General features: G+C 67.7%; 2 non-coding genes across 2 annotated transcripts; one reads left to right on the top strand and one right to left on the bottom strand.

Annotated features, from left to right (window-relative positions):
- Window positions 1–366: 366 nt before the first annotated feature.
- TRNAC-GCA (transfer RNA cysteine (anticodon GCA)) lies at window positions 367–438 on the bottom strand. The gene has a single exon. It is a non-coding gene; the product is annotated as a tRNA-Cys (tRNA).
- Window positions 439–4471: 4033 nt separating this feature from the next.
- TRNAI-UAU (transfer RNA isoleucine (anticodon UAU)) lies at window positions 4472–4561 on the top strand. The gene is given in 2 exon segments: window positions 4472–4509; window positions 4526–4561. It is a non-coding gene; the product is annotated as a tRNA-Ile (tRNA).
- The last annotated feature ends 2280 nt before the right edge of the window (window positions 4562–6841 follow it).

Raw genomic sequence — 6841 nt, 5'->3', positions numbered from 1 at the left:
TTTTTGTAGGCTGAGGGGAGCACAGGCGAGGTTTGGGGTCCCCCACCCCACAGGACCATTGTACCCCCTGCTTGGGGGTCCAGTCCCCCATCGCCGCCCCACGAGTGTCCCCACCCACAGCCGCGTGTCCGCTGCGGGAGCGCTCGCGCCCTTCCCGATCCTCCGGGATTCTCCCTTTGGAGCAGCAGCAGCCGCAGATCCCGTGGGGCGATCCCTGAGCGTTAAATCCTTCCCTGTGAGGGACAACGCGACACCCCCAGGGGACACCCGGGGCTGGGGGAGCGCCCCCCGCTCACTGACAGGGTTTGGGGGGTAAATAAATGGGGTCAGAAAAACAGAGGGGACCCCCCGAGTGGGAAGAAAAGAAGGGGGCACCCGGATTTGAACCGGGGACCTCTTGATCTGCAGTCAAATGCTCTACCACTGAGCTATACCCCCGATGGAAACCGCCCTCCGCTGGTGTCCTTAGGAGTGTTCAGAGTCCCAAAGATGTGGGGAACCCTCCCCAAACTGCCCACCCCGGGGTCTGGGGGGGCAGAGCCGCCGGGCGGGGTGTCCGCGGCGCTGGAGAGGATTATCCGGAGCCAGCGGGGGACGGATGGGGACAGCGGCCCTGATTGTGCCCGGCAGCGGGGTCAATATTTGCTCCCAAAGCCGCTGGGCAAACACGCGGGGTGAGGGCGGGACGGACCCTGGTGGCCTGTCCCGGGCATTGGCTCGTCCTGAGGCACCGGGAGAAAGGGTTGGGGTCACCCCCGTGTCCCTGTGTCACCCCCAGTCGGGGAAACCGAGCCCCGAGGGCAGCGGGAACCGCAGCAAAGCCAATGGCAGGGGGGCTACGCGTCCCTGGAGACCCCAGGGCACCCCAGGGCACCCCAGGGCACCCCAGAGCATCTCAGAGCACCCCAGAGCACCCCAGGGCATCCCAGGGCACCCCAGGGCACCCCAGAACACCCCAAGGCACCTCAGAGCGTCCCAGGGCACCCCAGAGCATCTCAGAGCGCCCCAGAGAACCCCAGGGCACCCCAGAGCACCCCAGAGCGCCCCAGGGCATCTCAGAGTGCCTCAGAGCATCCCAGAGCACCCCAGAGCACCCCAGAACACCTCAGAGTGCCTCAGAGCATCTCAGAGCACCCCAGAGCGCCCCAGGGCACCCCAGAGTGCCCCAGAGTACCTCAGAACACCCCAGAGCACCCCAGGGCATCCCAGAGCGCCCCAGAGCACCCCAGAACACCCCAAGGCACCCCAGAGCATCCCAGAGCGCCCCAGAGCACCCCAGGGCACCCCAGAACACCCCAAGGCACCTCAGAGCGCCCCAGGGCACCCCAGAGCATCTCAGAGCGCCCCAGAGCACCCAAGGGCATCCCAGAGCGCCCCAGAGCGGCCCAGGGCATCTCAGAGCATCCCAGAGCACCCCAGAACACCTCAGAGTGCCTCAGAGCATCTCAGAGCACCCCAGAGCACCCCAGAGCACCCCAGATTGCCCCAGAGCGCCCCAGTTTGCCCCAGGACACCCCAGGGCAACCCAGAGCGCCCACTCCCCACCAACCCCCGGTCCCGTCCTGGCCTCGGGGCGAACCCCCGGGAGTGATGCCACAGCCCTCCCCGTGCCCACCGGGAGCCGGGAATGCCCCGCAGTGGATGGGTCCGAAGTGTATTGCGGGTCCCGGCTGCGCCCCCCGCGCGTTTGGGGACACGGAGGTGACACCGTCTGGGCGATGTGCCGGGGGGGCAGTGCCCAAGCGCCGGGCTGGCGATAAGGGCCGGGTGGGCAAACACCCCATTTGCAGGAGCGTTAGGGAAGGTGCGAGTCCCATCACCCCCGGGAGGGGGATGGAGGGGGGGATGCGCCGGGGGGGGACACACGGGACACACAAACACAGGGCAGATGCCAACCGTGTGCCCACCGCTGCCCGTCCTGGGGGTCCCAGCATTTGCCCCCCACTTTATCCTGTTGTCTTCCCCTCGTCTCACCACTCCAGGAAAAAGGGGACAAACCAGGGAGCTGGGGGGTACACAAGGGTTTGGGGGCACACAGGGCACCCCAATCTGTCCACACCTCCCCCCTGTGCTCGGGGGGCACACAGGGCACCCCAATCTGTCCACACCTCCCCCCTGTGCTCGGGGGGCACACAGGGCACCCCAAACTGTCCATACCATTCCCCCTGAGCTCTGGGGGCACACAGGGCACCCCAAACTGTCCATACCACCCCCCTGAGCTCGGGGGGCACACAGGGCACCCCAAACTGTCCTTACCAACCCCTTGAGCTCTGGGGGCACACAGGGCACCCCAAACTGTCCATACCACCCCCCTGAGCTCGGGGGGCACACAGGGCACCCCAAACTGTCCTTACCAACCCCTTGAGCTCTGGGGGCACACAGGGCACCCCAATCTGTCCATACCACCCCCTTGAGCTCTGGGGAGCACACAGGGCACCCCAGTCTGTCCATACCACTCCCCGGAGCTCGGGGGGCACACAGGGCACCCCAAACTGTCTATACCATTCCCCCTGAGCTCGGGGGCACACAGGGCACCCCAGTTTGTCCATACCACCCCCCTGAGCTCTGAGGGCACACAGGGCACCCCAAACTGTCCACACCTCCCCCCTGTGCTCGGGGGGGCACACAGGGCACCCCAAACTGTCCACACCTCCCCCCTGTGCTCGGGGGGCACACAGGGCACCCCAATCTGTCCATACCACCCCCTTGAGCTCGGGGGCCACACAGGGCACCCCAATCTGTCCATACCATCCCCCTGAGCTCTGGGGGCACACAGGGCACCCCAAACTGTCCATACCACCCCCCTGAGCTCGGGGGGCACACAGGGCACCCCAATCTGTCCATACCACTCCCCTGAGCTCTGGGGGCACACAGGGCACCCCAAACTGTCCATACCACCCCCCTGAGCTCGGGGGGCACACAGGACATCCCTGGCGCCAGAGCCAGACTGCTCCGGGGGGGCTGTTTGCTCTGGGGCTGATGCCCACCCCGAGGGGCAGGCTGGCAATTATGTAAATCCCTTAACCCCTGATTGCCTCCTCCCGCCCCATTAGGTGGGCAAACAGTTTTAGCGGCGGGGGCCGAGATAGCCCGTGGGTACATAAACCCCTCGGGCCGGCCGAGCTGGCACCGCCACCAGCCGCCAGCACCATGGTGACATCCCCGGCCATCCTCTGCCTCGCCGCCTGGCTCCTGCCCACCGCCGCCGGGCACCTCTGGGCATGGATGTTCACCCTGCCCCAGCACCCGCCGGATGCGGCCGCGCCGGGCGGGACCCCCGGGAGAGACATGGAGGAGGTGAGGGGTGCGGGACCCCCGGGTGAGGGGGCACTGGGGGGCACTGGGGAGCAGGGACAGCAGGGTGAGGGGTGCGGGACCCCCGGGTGAGGGGGCACTGGGGGGCACGAGGTACAGCAGGGTGAGGGGTGCGGGACCCCCGGGTGAGGGGGCACTGGGGGGCACGAGGTACAGCAGGGTGAGGGGTGCGAGACCCCCGGGTGAGGGGGCACTGGGGGGCACTGGGGAGCAGGGACAGCAGGGTGAGGGGTGCGGGACCCCCGGGTGAAGGGGCACTGGGGGGCACGAGGTACAGCAGGGTGAGGGGTGCGGGACCCCCGGGTGAGGGGGCACTGGGGGGCACGGGGGGTGCAGGGACGGCAGGGTGGGAGATGGACAGGGCAGACACCAGTCAGGGTGGGAGCAGCGGTGGGAGACGGGCAGGGTGGGCTCAGAGCGGGCACAGCGGGGGGAGCTGAGTTTGCAGCCTGGGTGCAGCAGGGTGGGCACAGGGGTGGGTGGGTGGGTGAAGGATTTGCAGGCAGGGTGGGCTTAGCGGTGGGAGACCGGGTGGGCACAGGGTAAGAGGTGGGTTTGGAGCGAGGACCCCCCAGTGTGCAGTGCGGGGGGAGCGGAGCACGGGGGTTCCTTTTACAGCCGGGGTGGCACCGGGGGTGGCATCGGAGGTGACACTGGGGGCGGTACCGAGGATGGCACAGGGACTGACACCGGGAATGGCACCGAGGTGGTACCGGGGGTGGTACCGGGGGCAGTACCGGGGGTGGCACCAGGGATGGCACCGGGGGTGACCCAGGAGTGGCACCGGGGGCGGTACCGGGGGTGACCCAGGAGTGGCACCGGGGGCGGTACCAGGGTGACACCAGGGGCGGTACGGGAATGGTACCGGGGGCAGTACCGGGGGTGACCCAGGAGTGGCACCGGGGGCGGTACCAGGGTGACACCGGGGCGGTACGGGAATGGTACCGGGGGCGGTACCGGGGGCAGTACCGGGGGTGACCCAGGAGTGGCACCGGGGGCGGTACCAGGGTGACACCGGGGCGGTACGGGAATGGTACCGGGGGCGGTACCGGGGGTGACCCAGGAGTGGCACCGGGGGCGGTACCAGGGTGACGCCGGGCTGGCACCGCGGCGGTGGCACCGGCAGGGGGCGCGGCGGGGGCGGGCGGCGCCGGGCGCTCCAGTGGCGCAATCGGTCAGCGCGCGGTACTTATAGGGCGGTACTCGAGCGATGCCGAGGTTGTGAGTTCGAGCCTCACCTGGAGCACCACTTTTAGAGCTTCACCACACCCGCCTCTTGCCCCGGTTTCCTTTTCCCGATTAAAAAAAAACCCACCCTGGAGCCGCCGCTCCAGGGACACCCCCTGGTTCCTCAGCCTGGCAGAGCCCCGCTGGGTGCTCCAGCCTTGGCCCCCCAAATCACTGGCACATCTCCCCACCCGACCCCGCCTGGCAAGGGGGGAACAACATGGGGGTTTGACCCATTTCTGGGCTGTCCTGGGGTCGGGGCTGGGGTCAAGGATGGAGACAGGGATGGGATCGAGGTTGGGGTCAGGGATGGAGACAGGGATGGGATCGAGGTTGGGGTCAGGGATGGGATCGAGGTTGGGGTCAGGGATGGGATCGGAATGGAGTTGAGGGCGGGGTCAGGGATGGAGACAGGGATGGGATCGAGGCTGAGGTCAGGGATGGGATCAGGATGGAGTTGAGGGTGGGGTCAGGGATGGGTTCTGGCCCCCCTGACACTTCGTGTCCCCCTCTCAGGTGACCCCGTGCAGCCCGGCCACCCCCTGTGCCCAGGGCCACTTCTGTGACGAGCACTTCGGGCTGTGCCTGCCCACCCGCCCCGAGGGGCAGTTCTGCCGCCGCGACCCCCACTGTGCCCACGGCCTCCTCTGCATGTTCGGGAAGTGCCAGCAGCCCGTGCCCACCGGGCAGGAGGGTGAGTGGGGGGCTCTGGATTGGGGGGACACAAACGGAAAACCCTCCCAGTGTCACCTCTGCGAGCTGGAGGATGTGATGCTGACGGGATGGGCACCATGATGGGGCACCAAGGGGTGATGGGGGGCCCCAAACCTGGGTCAGGGTGGGGGTCCCTCTCCCCTAACCCCATTTTCTGCCCTGCCAGGAGCCCGGTGCCAGCGGGACGAGGACTGTGGGGCAGGCAGCTGCTGTGCCCGGCAGCACGGTGAGCACGTGTGCCAGCCGCGCCTGGCACTGGCCCAGAGCTGCCACGTGCCCCCCGGGGGTCTCGCCTTCAGCATCAACCAGGTGTGCCCCTGCCAGACCGGCCTGGTCTGCCGGCCCGGCCCACCCAGGAGAGAGTGAGTAGGGGCTGCCAGGGCCTCCCAAAGCAGGGAGAGGGGTGGGGAGATGGGGCAGGGATTGAGGTGGCATCGATGTCACCGATGTGATTGATGACTGAGGTGACACTGATGGATGTCCCGTGTCCTCTCCCCAGGAAGGCGTTCCAGTACCAGCTGGAGAAGAGCGAGTGGCGGTGCCGGCAGCCCTGAGCTCCAGCCCCCTATTTATTACCTGTAAATAGCGAGTCCACACCCGGCCCAGCGCCGATAAACCCAGCCCAGCACTGCGCTGAGCCCGACGGCTGCCAACGCCCTGGCAGAGGGGTGGCCAGAGCCCCCCGACCCCACATCGGGTCTGTGCCCCTTCTCCGGAGCTGGGCAGGTCCCAGTTCCGTGCCAGTCTGAACCCCCTCCCCAGGCAGATCCCAGCTCCATGCCAGCCTCAGCCCCCTCCCCAGGCAGGTCCCAGCTCCGTGCCAGTCTGAACCCCCTCCCCAGGCAGGTCCCAGCTCCGTGCCAGTCTGAACCCCCTCCCCAGGCAGGTCCCAGCTCCATGCCAGTCTCAGCCCCCTCCCCAGGCAGGTCCTAGTTCCGTGCCAGTCCCAGCTCCATGCCAGTCTCAGCCCCCTCCTCAGGCAGGTCCCAACTCCATTCCAGTCTCAGCCCCCTCCCCAGGCAGGTCCCAGCTCCGTGCCAGTCTCAGCCCCCTCCCCAGGCAGGTCCCAGCTCCGTGCCAGTCTCAGCCCCCTCCCCAGGCAGGTCCCAGCTCCTTCCCAGTCTCAGGACACCCACCAATGCCCAGCCCGGGGAGATGTGGGGTGTCCCTGCAGAGCTGGGCTGTGTCTGGTCTCAGCCCCGGTGGCTGCAGCCCCCCGTGCCCCCTGTGCCCCCCTCCCCGACCCCACCAGGCTCAGCCTCGGGGCAGATCTCACTGAAATGTTTATTACAAAGAACGAAGCGAGCGGGGCGAGTCCCCCCCACGTACACACCAACGAGAATAAATAAATAAAATACACTTTGTCGGGTCTTTAAATTAAAAGTTTGTGGAGTGACATAAATACGGGACGTCCCTCTGCCCGCGGGGGGGCTGGGGCGGCCCCTCTGCCCGGATTGTGCCCACTGGGGCAGGGGGGGCTCAAAGCACTTGGCAGGCAGTGACACCGAGACCCCCTCCCCGAAAAAAGGGGGACACTGAGGCACACACGGGTGGGGATGGCTTGGCAGAGCTGGTGCCCCCTCGC

Source organism: Pithys albifrons, chromosome 25 (genome assembly GCF_047495875.1).
Source record: "Pithys albifrons albifrons isolate INPA30051 chromosome 25, PitAlb_v1, whole genome shotgun sequence".
Lineage (NCBI taxonomy): Eukaryota > Metazoa > Chordata > Aves > Passeriformes > Thamnophilidae > Pithys > Pithys albifrons.
Note: the sequence above shows the minus strand (reverse complement) of the source record. Positions and strands in the feature narration are given on the sequence as shown.